The sequence below is a fragment of the Macaca fascicularis genome, chromosome 15, assembly GCF_037993035.2.
Source record: "Macaca fascicularis isolate 582-1 chromosome 15, T2T-MFA8v1.1".
NCBI lineage: Eukaryota > Metazoa > Chordata > Mammalia > Primates > Cercopithecidae > Macaca > Macaca fascicularis.
This window is the reverse complement of record NC_088389.1, coordinates 83,945,654-83,969,609: the sequence shown is the minus strand read 5'-3', so window position 1 is coordinate 83,969,609 and position 23,956 is coordinate 83,945,654. Positions and strand designations below refer to the sequence as shown.

Sequence of the window (23,956 nt, the reverse complement as noted above, 5' to 3'; positions counted from 1 at the left end):
CTGAGGAGGTGACACTTTATCAAAACCCTGGATAAAGTGAAGATTCTGGGGGTAAGGAAAGCCCAGGCAGTTAGCCGCTGAAAGGAGACTTAGAGATTTTCCAATTTAAATTATGGGTTTTGAATATTTTTTTAAGCATTGAAATCATTTTGTAAATAAACATTTTGATAGTATCCTAACACATAAAACAGAAATTAGTAGATCTCCTTGTCTGGAAAGTAGGGGTGGAGGACCAAGTGTCCCCAGCTCTTGGATTTTTGCATTCTGCAGTTCAGGGCACCTCCTAGAATCTCCAAGATGCCAAGTAACACTGTCTGGGGAACAAAACTGTTTAAATATGAAATCCTTATTAGACAGATGGGTAAACCAAGGCCAAGAGACTAAGTCACTTGCCTTAGAAATCACAGCTACTCAGTAGTGGTTCTGAATATAGAACTCACATCTCCTCCCTCAGCAAATAAGACTCTTTCTACCATACCCCATTCCTTCATTCCATAAGTATCTATTAACCTCCAACAATGCCCCAGGCACCAGCTTCATCACTGAAGAAAATGCAATGAGGGAAAAAAAAAAGAACCAAAAAAACCCACGCCCCTGGCCTTATGGCCTTATGCTGTGTTCATTTCCTATATTAAAAAATACTCACAAAACTAAATAATTACGAATTGTGGTAAGTCCAACAAATAAATGTGCCCTAAAGCATTATAATATGCCCTTCATAAGACTAGCAACAGAAAAGAGATTTATCACATGGGCTATAGGAAGGTTTTGCCTTAAGAATTTACAGTCTTAGTAATATGCCTCCCCTATGTGACATATGTTGACTCTTTGTATTTTAATAAAGACTTTTCATGATTGGATTCATGCTCACACATCTGCTTTGTCCATCATACTGAAAAGACCTTAACTTAAATCTAGCCACCAAGTCACGTGCATTGATTTGAATAAATGCTGTGTACTGAAACACCTTTCTTTTCCTCCCGTATTTACCCAGCATCTAACTATTGACATTTTTCTCCACTTAACATTTATGGAGATGACCCTTCTCTCCTACTTCCTTAAGGAGTACACACTTTGCAATCAGAAGGAAAATCATATTCTTCAGTCAGACTGAAAATCAATGACATTGCTGGTCACAATCCCCAGGGAGTTTCAAGGAGAAAAGACAGTCTTAAGAATTCCACAAGAAGAAATTGGAACATCGTGCATTATTAGTGGGATTATAAAACGGTGAAACTGCTGTGGAAAATAGTATGGAAGTCTTCAAAAAATTAAAAATAGAACTATCATATAATCCAGCCATCCCGCTTCTGGGCATATAGCCAAAAGAATTAAAAGCAGACTTGAAGTGATATTTTAACACCCACGTTCATCAGAATATTCGTCACAATAGCCAAGACATGGAAGCAACATAAACATCCATAGATGGACAAATGGATTAATAAATGTGATTTATTCATGCAGTGGACTATTATTCACCCTTTAGAAGAAAGGGAAGTCTTGCATATGCTACAACATGGGAGAACCTTGAGGATATTATGCTAAATGAAATAAGTCAGTCACAAAAAGACAAATACTGTTTGATTCCATTTACATGAAGTATCTAAAGTAGTCAAATTTATAGAAACCGAAAGTAGAATGGTGGTTACCAGGGGCTGGGAGGAGGGAGAGAGGGGTATTGTTGTTTAATGGATATGGAATTTCAGTTTGTGCAAGATGAAAAAGTTCTGGAGATCTATTTCACAACAGTATGAATATACTAAACAAGCCTGAAATCACTTAGGATCTGGCGTCATTTGAAGAATGACCAGCTATGCAATGAACTGTATTATTGTTTCTTTAAAAACATGTCTTTACTTATAAGTACAGTTATGATAGGTTCCCAACTTACTTACAATCAACTCACTCAACCAAATATGCTTGAGGTAGGGGGTGGGAGTAAGACAAAAAATGCCTTTTTCTAAAAGTTTCTTTGTTCAGAGTTTCAAATTATCTCTCATTACTTCTAGAACTCAAAGACGGGGTCTCACTCTGTCACCCAGGCTGGAGTTCAGCGGCGTGATCTCAGCTCACTCCAACCTCCGCCTCCCATGTTCAAGCCTCAGTTTGCCTCAGCCTCCGGCATAGCTGGGACTACAGACATGTGCTGCCACACCCAGCTAATTTTTGTATTTTTTAGTAGAGACGGGGTTTCACCATATTGGCCAGGCTGGTCTTGAACTCCTGACCTTGTGATCTGCCTGCCTTGGCCTCCCAAAGTGCTGGGATTACAGGCATGAGCCACTGCACTGGGCCTAATTAAATATTTTTTTAAATAGGTGACACATCCCCACGTGTAGGAATCTTTTGGAGGTCTTCGCTGGAATTATATCAAAAATACTTCTCAAACTTTTTGTTCATAAAGTGGACTACGCTCTAAACAGAAAGTAAAAGAAAATTATAAGGCAGCTTTTCTGGAGTCTACAGATCCATTCTCTACTTTTTTAGCTAGAAGCAGTTGACCTTACATATTTTATTTCACCTTTTAACTTCATGACTAAGTTTTCCAGTATGAAATGGGAGTGAAAAAAGAATATTAAATTTCAGAAAGCCATACCAGCACTTCATACACAAATTATATACACTAAACCTTGTTCACAAGAGGCTGCAAATATTTAGTTAAGCCTTTCTCTAATTTCTGCACTGTATACTTCTGTTTTGTACAGCCCATTCAGTACACTATGCTTTTAATGTTACCTATTTTTTAGCCCAATAATTCATAGGAATTATAAAAACTATATAACTTCAATTGTATGACACTTATCACTGCATCTTGCCCTGGTAAGCATGTAAGAAATGGCATTGATGATGGTGCAATTTGGGTTCATGCTCTAAACAATGTCACAGAAGTATCTGAGGTCTCTTTGCTGGCATCAATAAAAATGTAGTTAGGAAATAAACTCTGGAAGCCACACTGGAAAACCACTGAAGACACACTGGAGATGGCTAAGCAGAAGCACAGGTGCCATTGAAAAGACATGGTCTAAGTGGACTGATCACTTTGGGCTGCTTTTCTTTGCTTTTATTCTACAGCATTAAGTCAATTCATTAATTCATCTAACATTTATTAAACACTAAGCTTATACTGATCACTACGATGGTGCTGGAAGTAAAACAATGAATATAACGTATACAATGAACTATTAAAAGCCTGGGATTTTACCCTACTTGCAAGCTAACAAATTAGCTTGCCACACTTTCTTGAATGCTGGCAGAAGACACAAAACTTGTGAGCTTGAGACAAAGAATAGTTTATTATGCGTAGCAATAGTAGCAGTAACCAGTGTATTAACATTTGCGCTACTTACCTAAAATTCAACCACAAGACAATGTAAAGAAGGTCATATAATACCTGCATCTGCAGTAGTATGCATTATAAGATACCGTGGGAGGATCAAGGATGGGCTAAGAGGAACATTCAGAGAAGGATTCTCAGAGGACATAAATGCCAGGGCTGATGCTAAAAGGAGGAATAGGAAGGAGCAGATATAGAAAAACAGATGGGTCATTTTAACCAGCAGTCTTTGTAGGACCACAGGCATGGGTGTGTGAGTAGTTTGCTACAAGTAGAAAAATCACAAGAAGTTGGGTTTCACTGAAGCTTAAAGCAGAAGGCCAAGGGTAAAGGAAGATGGAGTGAGATAGGCAAGCAAGACCTAGAGTTTGGAGAGCCTTTGATATCTTGCCAAGGAGCTTAGTCTTTGCCCTGTTGGCATTGGAGAGCCACTGGAGGGCATAAGCAAATAGGTTTGCATTGGATAGATAATGCTAAACAGAAAGGCATCAGTGTCTTTGGCATATTGTTGTGATTTTGATATGAAAGTCCCCAGCAATCTCCAGCAACCTCTGATAACACACAGCAAACAATATGTCTGGTTGCCATCAACCATCCTTGTGCATTCTTTGATAATTCAGTAGGGCTGTTTGCACTTCTGAGTCCTGACAAGTGTGCTTGCACTCTCACATTCAGCCTATGACTCCCACAGTGTACCATAGCTGTGTTTCTTACAGCAAATTTACCAACCCCCACTGTCTTCAGAGCAGTTTTATCTTGTTCCCTGGGGTTTTAACAGTCAATGATAAAGATATCTAATTCAGCATTTTTCTATAATCTAATTTCCTCCTTTGTCAAATGCTGTCACTGAAAAATGATGGAGAATTTCCTGACGCCTTCTGTTTTCCTTACTGTGGCCTCTCTGGAGCATTTCGACATGTGTTATTGATGGGACCCCTGAATACTGGGAAGAGTGCTGATACCACAGTTTCCAATCATGGATAGAAACTAAAGGCTGGGGGTAGAGGGGTCTTTTTAATCATCTATTTCTGAGAAATGGGAATGTAAGTCTTTCTAGAATTCTTCGACTTAGATCCAGTGGGTCCTTTAATTAGACATCACCAGCAGTTGTTTGGACATAATATATACCCTACTTTGTCATCACTAATTGTTACAAAATGACACCTAGATCTGTCACAACTCTGATTACCAGGGATCAAAAAGGCCTGACTTGATCTCAGAAACTTCACCCTCCCCAAATTTCAAGACCAAACTTATTCTGCAGAGCACTCCTTCCATGACACATTGAACCAGCATCCTTTTAGCAAAGTAAATGCTCATTACTATAGCCAATGGAGTAGGAATTGATTACCTAACTGGTCCATGCTTTTCCATTGATATGTTATTTTGCTCAACTTATGCCACCATATCTTGGAACCAAGCAGGTTATTTGTCAAGCATTTTCATCTTCTTAAGTAGAGAATCCTCTAGAAATTGACTTTTCACTATCATCAGTAGAAATATTGAGCATATTGTAACCCTGGGTTCTTAGGGTGGCCCTTAGGATTTTAAAAGCATAAACTGCATCATCCAATAGACAGCAGCACATGATCTGTAACCTCGGAAGTGATGATCAAATGTTATTAGATCAGTACATGAAGAGAAGAATGTGAGTGATCTAACCTACTCCAACATGGCTGATCTCAGATGAGTATTAATTACTCCAATTATTGCAAATTGCATATGTAATGTAGTATTTGGTAGCCTTTTTCAATTTCCAAAGCTATTTCATAAACATTAACTTGTTTGATTATTATAAAACACTACGATTTTGGCATGACTGTGTCCATCTCACACACAGAAGAATCAAAGACTTGTAGCTGCATTTTTGCAGCAAGAGGCTGCGTCTAAGGCTTGTATTCATAGAATATATTCAGAGTTTCAAGGGATATTAGTGATGAACTGGCCATGGCTGAACTGATCATTGGTCTTCTTTTTATAGAAGAGAAATTCAAAACCCAGAAATGTGCCCAAGTTCCCAGAAGTAAGGGGGGGATTGAAACATAAGCTTGGGTCCTTTTTTTCCAAGCCAGCATTCCATGTTATGCGGCTTGTGTCTTTACAATGTATTTCATAATTTCTAATTTCCCTGTGGTAGGGAGCAGCCTACCAATCTTAGCATTTTCATCTGAAATGATGTCAAGTCTTCAGTGTGTCAGGGGTCCCTAATGCTCTAATCTGCTGGATCATGGGACAGCTGAACAACATTGCACAGCTCAGATCTAACAAATCCCTGTTGTTGACTCTCAGGTGCAAGCCTATCTTCAGCATAAAATGTCATTTGTTCACAACTGAAGAGCCTATAAGAAAGTTAATATTTTGAATTCAGATCAGTTCCATATAATACATCTGTAAAAGAACAATGGAGTAGCTTGGTCATGCATGGAATCATAGGTAGCAGTAGTGGTATAGAGTCAGAGGCTCTGGGATTGAAGGAAGCCTTGGCATTTACAGGTTGTGTGACCTTGGAGAAGTAGCCTCATCTTTCAGAACCTCAGTTACTTGGGGACAAAATGAGGGTTATCCTTTTAGAATCTCCAGGAGTTGACATAAAATTTAAATGGAATGATATGTTCAACCATAAATGTTAATTATCAATGTTAGTTAATCATATTCTTTATGTAGAAAATAGGACACTTTTGAAAATTTGAGCACAGCAAAATTTTTTCCACATTGCAGATTAAAAATGTCCTCTAGAAAGAATACCAATCCTGGGGCTTTTAAAAAAACATATTTTGAGGTACAATTATGTATAAAGTATACAAAACACATTAATTTTAAGGGTAGAGCTTGATGAATTTACACATTCATTTACACTCATGTAACTAACCTCCAGATCAAGATATAGGACATTTTCTGCACCCCAAAAGGTTTCCTCACTTCCATGCCCAGTCAATACTCCCCGCCAGCACTCAGAGTTGAGCACTATTCCATCCTCACTCCTGGCTCTCAGGTCTCTGGACTCAGACTGGAACTTACACTACCATCTCCTCTCTTATCTTAGGACTTCAGATTTGGACTGGACCCACATCACCAGTTTTTGTGGGCCTCCAGCTTGCAGACAGCAGATCATGAGACTCCTCAGCTCCATAATTGCAAACCCTCATGATAAATCTTTTTCTATATATCTATATGTCATCTATTGATTCTGTAGAGAGTTTTGTTTTTCTTGAACTTTGTATACATGGAATACTATAGTTTGTATTGTCATTTGTCTGTGAAGTTTATCCATGTCTTTCACATACAAATAGTTTCTTCATTATGACTGCATATGATTGCATGAATATTAAACAAATTATTTATCCATTCTCTGTTCGTGAACTTTTGGATTGTTTCTAGTTTGGGGCCATTATGAATAAAGTTGCTATGGACATTCTAGTGTATATCTTTAGGTGGACCTATGTACTAATTTCTCTTAGGTATATTTTCAAGTCTGAAATCGCTATATCATAAGCTGTTGTATGTTTTAGCCACAGCATTTTGAAACAGAGTTTTAAATAATAGCATTAACTTCCAAGTTCAGTCAACCCTAGCCTGACTAAATCTGTGGATTTATTAGAGTCATTAAGCCAATAAATATTAGTTTAACATCTGCTATGTGTCAGGAATTGTGATTGCTAATTTTATGTGTCAACTTGACTGGGCTAAGGAACAGCCAGATAGCTGGTAAAACATTATTTCCAGGTTTGTGAGGGTATTTCTGGAAGACATTAGCATTTGAATTGGTAAAAAGAGTAAAGAAGATCACTTTCACTAATGCAGGCAGGAATTATCCAATCCACTGAGGACCTGAATAAAACAAAAAGACAGAGGATGGGCAAATTTGCTCTCTGCTTGAGCTGGAACATTTATCTTCTCTGGCCTTCAGACACTGGCACTCCTGGTTCTCAGGGCTTTGGACTCAGACTGGGACTTACACTTACACTATCAGCTCCTCTGGTTCTCAGGCCTTCGGGTTTGCACTGGACCCACACCATGGTTTTTTGTGGGCCTCCAGCTTACAAGTGGCAGATCATGAGACTTCTCAGCCTCCACAACTGCATGAGGTAATCCCCCATGATAAATCTTTTTCTATATATGTATACATTGCCTATTGATTCTGTTTCTCTGGAGAGCCCTGACTAAATACAGGACTACAACAGTGAGCAAGGCAGGTGTAAGCTTCTCTTCATGAGGCTTACCATCTAATTGGAGGAGGATATCTAACTAGAAATGGGAACATGATGGGGGTCACGAGGGGAAGTGAAAGTCAATACAGGAGCATATAACAAGCATTCTAATGTGCTTTTAGGTTGAGCGCATTTCCCTATTTTTACTAAAAGTTGAGTTTTCCAACCAAATGGACAAGAATGAGTTGTGATCAAAGCACTTTGGGCTCCTTTTGCAGTTCTTCCATTAGGCTATTGGGTGACTTGAGGCAAATCCCCTACCTTCCCAAGTCTTATCTGCAATATGAATATCATCTTATATGTACTTCCAAATGAACTGCTCCTGCTAAGTTGTTTGAAGAAATGAGTTTGTAAAGTAGTCACTGGTTATACAAACCAGACAGTAGAAGTCAGATGAAGAGTCCTGAAGCTTTTCCGACTACAAAAAGATATTTGGTCCCCTTATATTCAAGTGAAGTAACAGAAAACTCAGTTTCTCTAAAAACAATGTGTATCTTTAGCTATAAAAATAATTGTTTGGCTGGGCATGGCGACTCACGCAGGTAATCCCAGAACTTTCGGAGGCCAAGGTGGGTAGATCACCTGAGGTCAGGAGTCCAAGGCCAGCTCGGCCAACACGGCGAAACTCCGTCTCTACTAAAGATAAAAAAATTAGCCAAGTGTGGAGGCATGTACCTGTAATCCCAGCAACTTGGGAGGCTGAAGCAGGAGAATCACTTGAGTCCAAGAGGCGGAGGTTGCAGTGAGCCAAGATCACGCCATTGCATTCCAGCCTGGGCAAAAAGAGCAAAACTCTCTCAATAAATAAATAAAAAGTTTTTAAAAAGAATAATTGTTAAAATCACAGGAGATAACTGTTAACTCATCATGTCTTTAATGATAACCTAGTAAAATTTGTATGATTACTAAACCAGATTCGGGTATCATTCTTCAAGGAGGTACCCTCATCACAAAATAAAATGCAATATGTGTTTTTATTTTTTTATTTTATTTCTTTATTTGAGACAGATTCTCATTCTGTCACCAGGCTAGAATGCAGTGGCCCAATATCGGCTCACCACAACTTCCCTCTCCCAGGCTCAAGCGATCCTGCCACCTCATCCTCTGGAGTAGCTGGGACTGGGTGCACATTATTACCACATCTGGCTAAGTTTTGTATTTTTTGTAGAGACACGGTTTTGCCGAGTTGCTCAGGCTGGTCTCAAACTTCTGGGATCAAGTGATCTGCCCGCCTCGGCCTCCCAAAGCGCTCGAATTACAGGTGTACGCCACCGTGCCCAGCCTCAATGTGTGTTTTTAGTATCTTCTAAGTTAGCAATCCTCAAAGTAGTCAGGGATGACTGGTCCCTGAGACCATTTCAGGGAATGCATGAGGTCAAATTATTTTTATAATAATACCAAGATATTATTTTCCTTGTTTGCTCACATTCTCTCATAAGTATAGAATGTAATTTTCCAGAGGCTACATGACATGTGACATCAAAAGAGACTGAATGCAGAAGCAGATGTGAACAGCTGTTTTCCATTAAATCAGACACTAAAGAGACTTGCAAATAGATAAAACAACACTACTTCTTCACCAATTTTTTATTTTCAAAGATATAGTTTTTTTATCAAAATAATAATGTTTACATGTAATAAAGGTATTGTTTCTTTTAAATAAATATTTCTTAGTTTTAATTTCTAATACAGTAAATACATAGATATAACTCAAATATATAAAAGCTCTTTAGGGTCTTTAATAATTTTTTAGAGTAAAAAGTAACCCAGAGATTGGCCGGGCGCGGTGGCTCAAGCCTGTAATCCCAGCACTTTGGGAGGCCGAGAAGGGCGGATCACGAGGTCAGGAGATCGAGACCATCCTGGCTAACACGGTGAAACCCCGTCTCTACTAAAAAATACAAAAAACTAGCCGGGCGAGGTGGCGGGCGCCTGTAGTCCCAGCTACTCGGGAGGCTGAGGCAGGAGAACGGGCGTGAACCCGAGAGGCGGAGCTTGCAGTGAGCTGAGATCTGGCCACTGCACTCCAGCCTGGGCGACAGAGCGGGACTCCGTCTCAAAAAAAAAAAAAAAAAAAAAAAAAAAAAAGTAACCCAGAGATTAAAAAGTTTGAGAACTACTAAGTAAATGTCTTCAAATGGTCTCAATCTTCTTATGTAACAAGCTCCTAGATTAGCAGTTTCTATCTCCTTATGTAACAAGGTCGTCAATTGGTCTGGCTTTAGTTGTAATTGTAGTAGCCAAGACTGAATCAAAGAAAATAGGGCTTATGGAAACTAAGAAACAATGAAGGGCTTATACATCCCATCAAAGAATACTGAGAAGATATTTATTCTGTCTCCACAAATTGTGTCATGCTTCATGCTTCATGACTGTATATTTACATTCGTGATTTTATTTAATGCTCAGAACTCAGGTACATAGAAAAGGTATCAGTCCAGCTACTCGGGAGGCTGAGGCAGGAGAATCACTTGAACCCAGGAGGCGGAGTATTCAGTGAGCCATCATTGCGCCACTGCACTCTAGCCTGGGCGACAGAGTGAGACTCCATCTCAAGAAAAAAAGAACAGGTGTTAGTCTCCTGATTTGACAGCTGAGGAAATTGACCTAGAAGAGCTCAGTGAATTCAGCCATGGCCACAAAGCTGACAGGCTGGACTGGGATTGGAATGTAAGTATCTGTGATGCCCTATGTAGTGCTCTTTCCATGTAGCAGAACATAAGAATGTTATCCAAATATTCTCCAAGTTCACTTTGAATCTCAGTATTTTATAACTCCATAATTCTTAATCAATGTTATCCTCCTGGTATTATTTTCTTCAAAAAAAGTTAACATCATTTTTTTTTTTCTAAAACTTACTCTCACCAAACCTGAAAATAGCTTAAGAGAAGCTAATTTTCTGGAAGCATCTTTATACTTGAAGGGTAGAAAAGTATCAATCTTGTCTTTACATTCACTAAAAGTAAGCATAGTCTAATGGGAACTAGAAGCAAATATATCTTCTGAGAAAGAAGAGTTAATATACATTCCATAAAAAGGCTGGATACTGTCTTTAACAAAGCAGACTGATAGCAGTAAAGTACCTTAAGAGAACCAAATGAGTTTTTAAATTAAAAAAAAAAAAAAAGACAGCTTTTTGCAATCCTTTCCTAAAACCAGATGTTGAATATTGTCTCATGATTTATTGATAATTTTCTGTTTTCTCTAAAGCTCTGCACAACTGATGGATTTTTCTCCACAATTTGATTTATTTCTTAAACCTATTATTAAGTAATGTCTGACACTTCCATTTCTGCTTGAGATTAATGGCATGCCAAATTCTAATTTATACAATCAACTAAAATGTCATATAAAATACAACACATGAATTGTTTACTGAGTAAGACGGTCTGGTTTTAAGGAGACAAAAATCATAGTTTCAATTTGGGAGTGGCTAAAGAGATTCAAATCACAAAGACAAATTCTGTTAAGGCTACATTTATAAGAATACCAATAATTTGAAGTAATTGAGCCAGATACTGAGAGCCAGGAGTACCTTTAAAAGCATGGTTGTTAGGTAGGCTTCAAAAGTTTCTAAATATAAAAGCATTTTAATACTTATTAATGAATAATCAATCACTTTCAAAATATGTCAATGCCTTCAACTAACAAGGAGCTTTTTTGACTTCTCCAAATAAGGCTTAAACAAATGAAATATAAACTTCTCACTTTTGACTGGGTGTGATGGCTCATGCCTGTAATCCAAGCATTTTGGGAGGCTGAGGCAGGTGGATCACCTGAGGTTGGGAGTCCAAGTATTCATTAGAACCAACATAGATATGCCATGTGAAACCCCATCTCTACTAAATGAGAGAACACATGAAACCCCATCTCTACTAAAAATACAAAAAAAAAAAAAAATTAGCCAGATGTGGTGGTGCGTGCCTATAATTCCAGCTACTTGAGAGGCTGAGGCAGAAGAATCTCTTGAATCTGGGAGGTGGATGTTGCAGTGAGCCAAGATCGTGCCATTGCACTCCAGCCTGGGCAACAGAGCAAGACTCTGTCTCAAAATAAATAAATATATATATATATACACACACACACACACACACACACACACACACACACACATACACAAACAAACTTCCAACTTTTACATTTGAAAAAATCATATGGTATTAGTCATTTTGTTATTAGCATTAAAATTGTGGAATTAGGGAGAAGGAGCTGGGTTTGAGGGCTGGAATGGAGAGTGAATAAATAGTTTTTCTTTTGAAACTACCTCCTTAAATTTAACTAGAGAATTCTAAACCATCCCCCCATGACTGAAATGAAAGATCACAAATTTGCCAACTTTTGTTATTGGAACTGTTTTTATAACAGAAGGATGGAAGGCTATACTTGCCAAAACAAGAGGGTGAGGAGGGAGAAATCCTTCCATTCCACATGAAGATCCTTTAGAGTACCCAGGAAAGGCAAAGCAACACTAAGTTGTATTTTCTTCTATGCAAGTCATCGCATTTCAGCAGAAATTTAGCTTTAGCAAAAACAATAATAAATTCCCTTTATAAAAAGGCCAGCCACCACAGTCACAGGTTGGGCCGTATGGCCATGAGAGAATTCGAAAAGCAAGCAAGCTTTGAAACTGTGGCCTGCTGTGCTTTTGTACACTCCCAGATTACTGCCACAATAAAGCATTCCTGGACGGTTGCAGAGTTTGGGAGGCAATTTCCCCAGAATAGCTGATAAAACGCCCAGTCTATTTTCACAAACTCCTGCAAACAAAGGCCCTTCACCTGAGTATTTTCAGGCATCACTGAGTTTTTTACCTTAAAAAAAAAAAAAAAAGAAAAGTGATCATCAATGTAAATTAATGACCCCCTATTACACGAATTGAAACGTGGGAATTTATTTCCGTTTTTTTTTTTAACTTGGGAATTTAGAAAAGAGGCGACATCCAAGAGGGTTCAGAATTTCTTTTTCTTTAAACCAAGCTCTATTTCTATGTCTATGCATCCATGCAATGGCATGTTGCCTTACTATTCCATATTAGAAATTTATAGCATATGTTTTCAAATTATTTACTAGTACACATAAATATTAATTAAATGGATGATTTCTTTTAAGATTATGCTTAATTGTAATGTCACATAAATCTTGGCCAAGTAAATATCTTGAGACATTTATGGCAGATTCTGCCTCCTAGGCAAAGGTCTCTTGAGCTCTGTTTTGTGGGAGTGTAGCATCTGCTTACTATCAAGAGGCAAGAGAATGCATTTTATGGTGACTGTTTCCTGGAGAAATAAACAGGGGGAAAAAACCTTAATTTTTCAACAGCCATTGTTTTAAACCTTAAAAAAACTTAAATTTAGCAGCACTTTTACAACTAATGATCTGGTTTTACAGTAAGAACCTAGAGCTGGGGGAACTCTATTTCCTTTAGAGCCACTTGAAAGTAGACAATTGCTCTGTTAAGTGGTCTTTTGGCAGTAGGAGATATCTTTTCAATCAAGCCAAAACTGATTCAAAGAATCTTGAAATGGCCACATCTCTTTAAACATGTCTGATTCATAGGTAATCTAAATGCTGTTTTATGCTAACAACCTGTTGATTTTGTTACTTTTAGAATCAAATGTAAGCAAATGTTCTCTCTAAAAAATATATTAGTTCAGAATCTAATTAGCAGGGGGCTATTCTTTGGTGGTCTCCTGGGCAAATGTAGGAATGTAATCAAGCATTTATGATGCGGTCATCTGGCAAACAGACCTTTGGTTCAGTTCATTACTAAGCTACAGTCACTGGAGTCAAGGATTCTAATTCTAGGACAACTTTTAACCTCCTACAGAATTTGCTTTCTGTGGGTTACACTTCGGCAATACTTTTCTCTTGACTTACATTAAGGAACACTGTGTACACATGTAGAACACCCACTGTTTCATTTATTGTTAGGATTGTAGCTTTAAAAATCTGTTAATTACATCAGGAATTTTTAAAATCTAATATTTATAAGACATATAGTATGCTACCACTTTGTCTGCTTCACTTCATTTAAAACTCCCAACAATACTGTGAGGAAGACACTTTTATTATCATTTTGCCCATAGAAAATACAGGCTTCGAAGCTGTAAATAAAAAGAACTAAGAATAGAAGTCAGGTCTATCTAATGCCAAAAAAAAAAAAAAAAAAACCAGCTATCCAGCATATGAGACCCTCATGGAAAAGCTATCTCAGGTCTAGTCACTCAAGGAGGCTTCTAATTTTCCAGGGTGCAGCATGCTTTTCTTTGTGGACAATGAAGACCATGCAATCTGCATTGTATTCAATTCCCTTATTACTTTGGCCACAACTAAGTTCTTCCTTTTTTTTCTTTTTTTAATAGAGAATAATACAAAGTAGAAAGTTTTTAAAACTAACAAAATTCTATCATCCAGAAATCCCTGAAAATCAGCTCTTTCTGAAGATTAAAATAACCGATGATATGCAATGTTGGAGAGAGAAATATAAGACAGTCACATTTATATCCTGCTAGTGCAAGAGAAAATAGGGGAAATCTTTCTGGAAAGCCATTTGGCAGCTAACTAAAGAGTTTTAAATGTCTGGTCCTTTGGCTTAGCAATACCATTTAAAGGGCACTGTCCTACACCATTAGGAAAAGGAACACAAATTTATAACTTTTATGTTATTTTATGAACATATAAATAATTTGATATATAATACTTTGATCATCAGGTATTATTTATTTCTAAAAGAATAGAATTAGATACAATAAACACCTAAAATTAGAAAATTTTTAAAATTGGCCAGGTGTGGTGGCTCACACCTGTAATCCCAGCACTTTGGGAGGCAGAGATGGGTGGATCATGAGGTCAGGAGATCGAGACCATCCTGATTAACACAGTGAAACCCCATCTCCACTAAAAACACAAAAAATGTAGCCAGGTGCGGTGGCGGGCGCCTGTAGTCCCAGCTATTGGGGAGGCTGAGGCAGGAGAATGGCATGAACACAGGAAGCGGAGCTTGCAGTGAGCCGAGATGGAGCCACTGCACTCCAGCCTAGGCGACAGAGCAAGACTCCATCTCAAAAAAAAAGAAAAGAAAATTTTAAAAATGGTGATATATACAAACAATAAACTACCATACCTCTTTAAAATTCAAACTACTAGGCCAGGTACAATGGCTCACACCTATAATCCCTGCACTTTGGGAAGCTGAGGCAGGAGGATTGCTTGAGGCCAAGGGTTTGAGAAATCAAATCACTTATGGTATAATTTAAGTGAAAAAAGCAAGCCATAATATGATATTATGTAATTTTAAAAATAAGTTATTTCAATACTGATATTACATTAATATTAGTATAGGCAGTGTGTATATGTATTAAATATGTATATGTATATGTGGTATATGTATTTAATATGAATGTATTGATATTATTGATACAACAAATATATTGATTATTAATATATTGATATCAAGTGTTTTGATTTATATGTTATTAATATAATTATATGTATATAAATATATTGATCAAATATTAATATGTTGATATTATAGTCACATTATTATTAATAGCTAAAAACCTGAGTTTTTTCCTCTATGCCAGGCTCTGTTTTAATCCCTTCTTATGGATTCTTTTATTTAGTATTTGTAACAATACTATAAAATAAACACTCATTTTTAAAAAATAACTTTAAAAACTATTTTGAAATAACTTCTCACTTATAGAAAACTTGCAAAAATACTATAAAGAACTGTTCTACACTGTTCACTTGGATTTACCAATTAACAATTTGCCATATTTGCTTTATTTTTTTTCTGTTTGTCTGTCTCTGTATCTTTCTAGATACACACATACTTTCTGAACAAGTTGGGCAAGTTGTGTATATCTTGCTCTTTTACCCCTAAATACTTCAGTGTATGTTTCCTTAGAAAAGGGGCATTTTGTTATATAACCACAGTATAATAATTAAAATCAGGAGATTTCACACTTACACAATAATATTTTTATGCTGTATTGTCTCAATAACATCTATCATAGCAAATTTTTTTCAGATCCAGGATTTAATCCTGGATCACTCATTGCATTCAGATGTTGTATCTCTTTAGTCTATTTCAATCTGAAACAGTTCCTCAGCTTTTGTTTTAATGACAGTAAACTTTTGTAAATGCTTGGGCCATGCATTTTGTAGATTTCCCCTAAATTTGTGTTTCTCTTCATTTTTATGGTGTTTGCAAATTAGTGATCTTCTAACTCCATCATTCCTGGATTTCTCCTATAAGAAAGAGATTTCTTTTTTCTTTTACTTATTTACTTATTGTCACTATGGACTCACAATTCTTATTTTATTCAGTGAGTTATAATCCTGTATTGTTGCTATTTTCTTTTTTTATAAGTCCTGTGATGGTTAATTTTATGTGTCAACTTAATAGGACCACAGGATGCCCAGATATTTTGGTCAAACATGATTATGAATGTTTCTGTGCGGATGTTTTTGGACGAGATCAACATTCAAATTAGTAGGCTGAGTAAAGCAAATTGCCCTTCATAATGTGGGTGGGCCTCATTCAATTAGCTAAGGCCTGAATAGAACAAAAAAAAGCTAGCTCTCCTTTATGAAAGACAGCATTCTTTCTGCCTGGTGGCCTTCGAGCTGGGAGGTCGATTTTTCCTGCCTTCAGACTAACTAAGATTGTTTTTCCCTAGGTCTTGAACCTGCTGGTCTTTGGACTGAAACAACACCGTTGATTCTCTTGGTTCTCAGCCCCTCAGGCTCAGAGGGAAACTATACCATCAGCTCTTCCAGGTCTCCAGCTTGCCATGTAGATCTTGAGACTTGCCAAGACCTTCATTAGTGCATCAGCCATTTTTTCATAACATGTTTCTTGTTTTTTATTGATCCATTCATCCTATTGGTTCTGTCTCTCTGAAGAACCCTAATACAAAGTCCCATTGTTTTTTAAGTGTATCTTTACTTTTTAGCCAAGAATATGTTCCAGGCTCATCTTGGCTTTTCTCTTCCCTGGCCCTGGAATCAGTGATGAATTCTAGCACCACTATCTATTTTTAATGGGGCATGATATTTGTAAACGAAAGTGTATTGTTGCTATTGTCGTTTGCTTCTAAGTCTTTTCAGCAGGCAGTTAGGAAATGTGTGTGTGTCCATCTGTAACTGTATACACCTAAAAATGTATAGGTGTACACCTAGATGTATCTGTATACACCCATAAATAGTGTTAATGAGTATATACCTATAAGCAAATGGACAAGCATATATACAGATATTCATACTAATACCTCTAATTACAATCCAACACCAAACACTACCATGTTCCTCACAGCCTTCCTGTTTTTTATTTGTATTCCTGTTCTCAAACTATGAAAATCTGGTTGCCAGCATAATCAATATATTTACTCATTTGCTCAGTCCTACCATATACAGAAAGCAATTTCAGAATAGCTAACCCATACGTTGTGGAAATCAAACCTAATATATATAGTTCAGCTTTGTCTTTCGGTGGACAATAGTCAAAGTTCTATTGAGCTTGTTCTTTTTCACTGTTCAGTGTGGTCATGTTATTCATTTAAAGATTAGGTTGATCTACTTCTGTTTGTATTCCATTTTAGGATTTTTCACCTACATCCTTGTTGATCTAATTTTTTTCAGGGTGAAAAACATGAGCATGATGCCAAAAGCCAAAACTTCACTTTTACCTTGTTCCTATCCACCTTCTGTAGGTAATCAGTCTCATTAGTTTCCGATTCATCCTTCCTGAGATGTATATTATCACTTTCGTTTCTTACAGGAAAGATAGCATACTCTATGTACTCCTATGCCTTTTGCTTTTTTCACAGTAAATTATTTCATCTTTGTTTTTGGAGATTTTTTTTTAAGAATCTCCCTCTGTCACCAGGCTGGAGTGTAGTGGCTTAATCATGGTTCGCTCCATCTTCGGCCTCCTGGGCTCAGGTAATCCTCCCACCTCAGTCTTCTGAGCAGCTAGGACTACAGGTGCATGCCACCATACCCAGTAAATGTTTAAATTTTTTGTAGAGACACGGTCTTGCCATGTTGCCCAGGCTGGTCTCAAACTCCTGAGCACAAGTGATCTACCTGTCTCGACCTCCAAAGCACTGGGATTATAGGCACGAGCCACTGTACCCAGCCTGGAGATATTCTTGCAGTTTTTTATGATATGGATGTTCCATATCTTATTCAATAAAAATTTCCTACCATTTTAAAATTATAAATAATACTACATTGAATAACCTTGTGCATATATATTTTTATATTGTTGAGATCTATCTTCAGAGTAAGTTCCTTGAAGTGGGGTTATTGTACCAAAATGTAAACACACTGTGGTCTGATTAGGCATTGCCACATTCCACTCCATGAGGATGTACCATTTTGTGCTTTCACTAGCAATATGCAGACATGCCTGTTTTTTCCCTGCCTCCCTGAAAAAGTATATTGTCAAGCTTTTTATTTTTTGCCATTAGTTCGCATTTTTCTTATGAATTACATTAAACATTTTGTGTATGATTAAAATTAAACATTCTGTATAAGTTTAATGGCCATTTGAATCTTTTTTGGTGAGTTATCCCTCATGTCTTTTATTTTATAATAAATCTCTAGTAGAAAAATATTTTTCTCATAGAAAAACATCTGCCAATTTTTCTAGTAGGTTTTTGCTATCATCCCTCTTGAACATATGAGGCAACTGGTTCAAAGAAGAGTAACCCAGGGCCATTCATGTAGGAACTGCTGGAGCTGAAACTGGATATTACCATATCAAGAGAAAATTGCACAAAATAATTTTTGTTCTTTGGACTTTTCTATGTGACTCCCAAAATTTCCTACCAGAGTATTCAGATATTACTTTGATAATTAAGAAGAAAAGTGAAGTAAATTTTTTTAAGTGAAAGAAATAGAAGAAAATCCAGCTGTTCCTTAAGTCACAACAGCTTTCCACAGTCTGCCAGGAGAATCTGCACCTGGAAGGTGGGAGCAGCCAAGCATGCAGCTGCCAGCTGCCAAAGGCTAGAGGAGTTTGCCCTATGTATGTTTATCTTAAATGAAAAAGTAAAAACAAAGGGAGAAGTAAGTAGAAAATATTGATAAAGTGACATTTGAGATGAATGATGCTCCATACTGAACCTAAGCTACAACTGGGGAAGAGAGACACACCCTCTAAAATTCATGACTTGAGATTCTCAAGAGAAATAAGAGGGAGGGAAGGGAGAGAGCTCACCAGTAAGACATAAATCTCAGAGGCTGTCTGGGAGTCTCAGGAGTGGCTGGAGTGAGGTTTTCAACATAGAAAGGAATGCAGAAGTTATGCAACAAATCTGCTACTTTGGAAAATTGAAAAACGGCAAAGTCTGGGGAGATGAGGCATATATCAATTCATCTGCTAAGCAGTGGATTTCAGTCCTGACAGCAATTAACATCACCAGAGGAACATTTAAAGCAAACAGATGTTTGGGCCCCATCCTTAGAAATTAAATCAGAATCTCAGGGGTGGGATGCTAAGATCCTGTCGGGAACCACAGGTCTAGCAAATGTACAAAAGGGACAGAACTTCATGGATGTTTTCAGAGTATCTTTCAAGGATGAGAGAGAGATCAGCTCTGGATTTTAACTCAACAAGTCTACCCATCAGTGCAGATAAAAAAATTATGTCACCATTGTACCCATCATAATCATCCTCATCCTCATCACTGTAGCTCCCATTTAGTAAATACCTGATTATGCCCCAGATTCTATGGTAGGTGCTATATACTCTTTACGTATTTTAATCTTCACAGCAACTCTTCAGGATAGTTTTTGTTTTAGAGTTGATGAAATGAAGGTTTAGAGAGATTAAAAAGTTTATCCAAGTCAATTATTGGCATATTTTTTGTCCCATCAGTACTGTGATTATACAACATTGGTTCACATTTATCAACTTCACCAACTATACTTTCTTTAAAATAAAGCAATTTCACTCCTGGATAATATAACCAAGAGAATTGTGTATTAGACTATTTTTGGTTTCCCATTAAAAAAACTGAGACTGGGTAAATTATACAGAAAATAGGTTTATTTGGCTCATGGTTCTGCAGGCTGTACACAAAGCATAGTGCCAGCAGCTGTTTCTGGTAAGAGCCTCAGGAAGCTTCCAATCATGGAAGAAGGTGAAAGGGGAGCAGGCGTCTCACATGGCTAGAGGAGGAACAAGACGAAGGGAGGTACCACATACTTTTAAACAATCAAATCTCATAAGAACTCACTATCACAAGGACAGCACCAAGCTATTTGTGAGGGACCTGCCCTCATCACCCAAACACTTCCTACCAGGCCCCACTTTCAACATTGGGGATTATATTCAACATGCGATTTGGAGAGGACAAACAGTCAAACTATATCAGAGTGCATATATCTGCAAAAAAAGACTTATACAAAATAGTCATAGCAACTCTATTCATAATAGCCACAACATAGAAACAAAACAAATGTGCATTAGCAGAAGAAAGAATAAACAAATTGGTAAAACCATATACAACAAACCTCCAAACTTATATATAAAACAATATGGGTGAGTTTCTTTTTTTTATTTTCTGTCTTTTTGAGACAGTGTCTCACTCTGTCACTCAGACTGGAGTGCAATGGTGTGATCTCGGGTCACTGCAACTTCCGCTTCCCAGGTTCCAGCAATTCTCCTGCTTCAGCCTCCCAGGTAGCGGGGACTACAGGTACGCACCACCACGCCCGGCTAATTTTTGTATTTTTAGTAGAGATGGGGTTTTACCATGTTGGCCAGGCTGGTCTCAAACTCCTGGCCTCAGGTGATCCACCCGCCTCAGCCTCCCAAACTGCTGGGATTACAGGCGTGAGCCACCATGCTTGGTCCAACATGGGTGAATTTCAAAAAATTTTATTGAACAAAAGAAGTTGGATACAAAATAGTACACTTTAAGTGATTCCATTTATAAAATTTTTAAATAAAAAATTAAGTCATAGTGCTAGAAATCAGAATAATGGCTCAAATTAAGGGAGGGGAATGTAGATAGTCATATTGGCATATAGGAACATAAAAACTTATTCACTCATACATTTAAGATCTGTGCATTTTACTATATGTAAATGAGGCCTCAATCAAGTTGTAATTAAAAAATAAGTGACTGGGTAAGGTGGCTCATGACTGTAATCCCAACACTTTGGGACACCAAGGCAGGAAGATAATTTGAGCCAAGGAGTTTAAGACCAGCCTAGGCAACATAGTGAAACCCCATCTCTACAAAAAATGAGAAAAACTTAGTCAGGTATGGTGACACGTGCATGTAGTCCCAGTTACTCAAGAGTCTAAGGTGGGAACATCACTTGAGCCCAAGATTTCAAGGCTGGAGTGGGCTATGATCACACTACTACACTCCAGCCTAAGTGACAGAGTGACACTCTGCCTCAAAAGATGATAGATTAGATAGACAGATAGATAGATAGATAGATAGATAGATAGATAGATAGATAGATAGATAGATAGATAGATAAACAAATAAACAGAAGCTTACCAAAGACCACAAAACTAGTGTTTGAGCCAAGAACAGAAACAAGGTTTATCTGAGAAAAACTTATAATCTATAAATAGGGCCACTTCCTTCTTAAGTGTGTATTAACTGCTCCCATCCAAGTATCAATTACTCAACAGAACTGAAAACAGCACAAATGCCTAACCTTACAACAATGATTAAGTAAATTATGATACGCTCCCCCACATAATGAAATATCATTCAGCCACCAAGCGACGATTATGAAGATTTAAAGCAATAAAACTAAAGGCTTATGATACAATATATTTGAAATAAAGTAGAATACTACATTGTTCCTATATAAATTATTATAGCAATGTAAGCATTAGGAATGCAAATACATAAGGACAGATGGGAGCATTAAAAACTCAAAATCTGTTATAATTGAGGGATTATGGATGACTTTCTATATTTGATTTTCATTATCATTACAATATTGTCTTGACAATAAAGTGGGTTGTTGTGATGAACACTTGGAATAACATGTGATCTTTAGCAGAAGAACTTCTAAAAGGTGATGCAGGTTTGGAGAGTTCTCACCCAAAAGAGAAGAATAGAGCATTAGCACAAGAATTCAAACCACAAGATGTTCAATGACTGCCAGAGGTTCCATAAAAGACTAACTAGGGAGGCAGAGCAAGACATCCAAGTAGAAACCTCCACTGCCTTGCAGGAACACCAAATTTAACAACTATTTACACAAAAAAAGCACCTTCGTAAGAACCAAAAATAAGGTAAGTGATCATGGTACCTGGTTTTATCTTCGTATCACTGAAAGAGGCACTAAAGAGGGTAGGAAAGACAGTCTTGAACTGCCAACACCACCCCTCCCCTGAGAATCTGTGCTCTTGTGGGAAAGAGAAAGCAACGATTATGGGACTTGGCATTGGAACTCAGTGCTACCAACACCAGGCAGAACTCAGCTGATGACAAGCCTCTCCACCATGGGATTCAGTGCCCTGGGCGCCTAAATAAACTTGAAAGGAAGTCTAGACAAGGCCTAGTGTTGTTCTGGGCTCAGACCCAGTGGACTTAGTGGGCATATGACCTAGTGAGATGCCAGCCGGGGTGGCTAAGGGAGAGCTTGCATCATCCTTCCCCCAACCTTAGGCAGTGCAGCTCACAGCTCTGAAAGAGACCCCTTCCTTCCATTCAAGAAGAGGAGAGGGAAGAGTAAAGAGAACTTTGCCTTGCAATTTGGATACCAGCTCAGCCACATTGGATAGGGCACTGGAAAGAATTGTGACGTCCCCATTCCAGGCATTAGCTCCCTGACAATATTTCTAGACACACCCTGGGCAAAAGGGAAAACCACTGTCTTGAAGGGAAGGACCCAGTCTTGGCAGGATTCATCACCTACCGACTAAAGAGCATATGAGCCCTGATCAGCACTGGTAACCAGGTAGTACACAGTGAAGGAAACAATCAACAAAGTGAAGAGATAACCCATAGAATGGGAGAAAACATTTGCAAACTACCCATCTGACAAGGAATGAATAAGCAGAATATATAAGGAGCTCAAACAACTCTATAGCACAAAATCTAATAATCCGATTTTTGAATGGGCAAAAGATCTGAATAGACATTTCTCAAAAGAAGACATACAAATAGCAAACAGGTATATGAAAAGGTGCTCAACATCATTGATCATCAGAGAAATGCAAATCAAAACTACAAGGAGATATCATATCAGCCCAGTTAAAATGGCTTTTATCCAAAAGACAGGCAATAACAAATGCTGGCGAGGATGTGGAGAAAAGAGAACCCTTATACACTACGTGTGGGAATGTAAGTTAGTACAACCACTACTGAGAACAGCTTGGAGGTTCTTCAAAAAACTAAAATTAGAGCTACAATATGATCCAGCAATTCCACTGCTAGGTATACACCCAAAAGAAATCAGGATATCTAAGAGATATCTGCACTCCCATGCTTATTGTACCACTACACACAACAGCCAAGACTTGGAAACAACCTGAATCCATCAACAGATGATTGGATTAAGAAAATGTGGGACTTATAAACAACAGAATACTATTCAACCATAAAAAAGAATAAGACCCTGTCATTTGCAACAACATGGACAGAACTGGAGAACATTATGTTAAGTGAAGTAAGCCAGACCCAGAAAAACTTTACATGTTCTCACTTATTTGTGGGAGCTTAAAATTAAAATAATTAAGCTCATGGAGATAAAGAGTAGAATGAAGGTTACCAGAGTCTAGGAAGGGTAGTGGGGGTTGGGGGGCAAGTGGAGATGGTAATGAGTATTAAAAAATAGTTTACAAGGATAAATAAGATTAGGATTTGATAGCACAATAGGGTGACTATAGTCAATAATAATTTAATTATGAATTTTAAAATAACTAAAACAGTGCAATTGGATTGTTTGTAACATAAAAAATAAATGCTTTTTATAAAGATGATGGATATCCCATTTATTCTGATGTGATTATTACACACTGTATGCCTGTATCAAAATATCTCATATACCCCATAAATATATATATATCTAATATGTACCCACAAAATTTAAAATAAACTTTTTTTTTTAAAGACTAACTGCAAAAATAGGATGAGGCATTTGTTCCAGAGGCTTCATCCACGGAAAAGGGAACACGGACAGGAAGATCCACGGCCCAAACCTAGACAATGTCCACTTTTAGATATTAGAGTTGCCTCTGCAGGCAAAGGGGTTATTGAAACTCATAAAGGACAGTTTCATCACTGGCAACTCCTAAGGAAGACACTAGGGCTTGTGCAGAGAGTTAATGCAAGAAAGAAAAGTATACTCAAGGAGCAATTCAAGGACCCAGCAGAGCCCAAATATACAAATCCTTGTGATGACATGGCTCCCCACTTCTGTG

At 37.6% G+C, this 23,956-nt stretch overlaps 1 long non-coding RNA gene across 1 annotated transcript in view; it reads right to left on the bottom strand.

Annotated features, from left to right (window-relative positions):
* Positions 1-6,010: 6,010 nt before the first annotated feature.
* The window catches only part of LOC141408656 (uncharacterized), a 69,499-nt gene continuing 51,553 nt past the window's right edge, over positions 6,011-23,956 (bottom strand). The window contains exon 5 of the long non-coding RNA XR_012424694.1: positions 6,011-8,315. This is a non-coding gene — a long non-coding RNA (uncharacterized lncRNA). The remainder of the gene's footprint in view (positions 8,316-23,956) is intronic.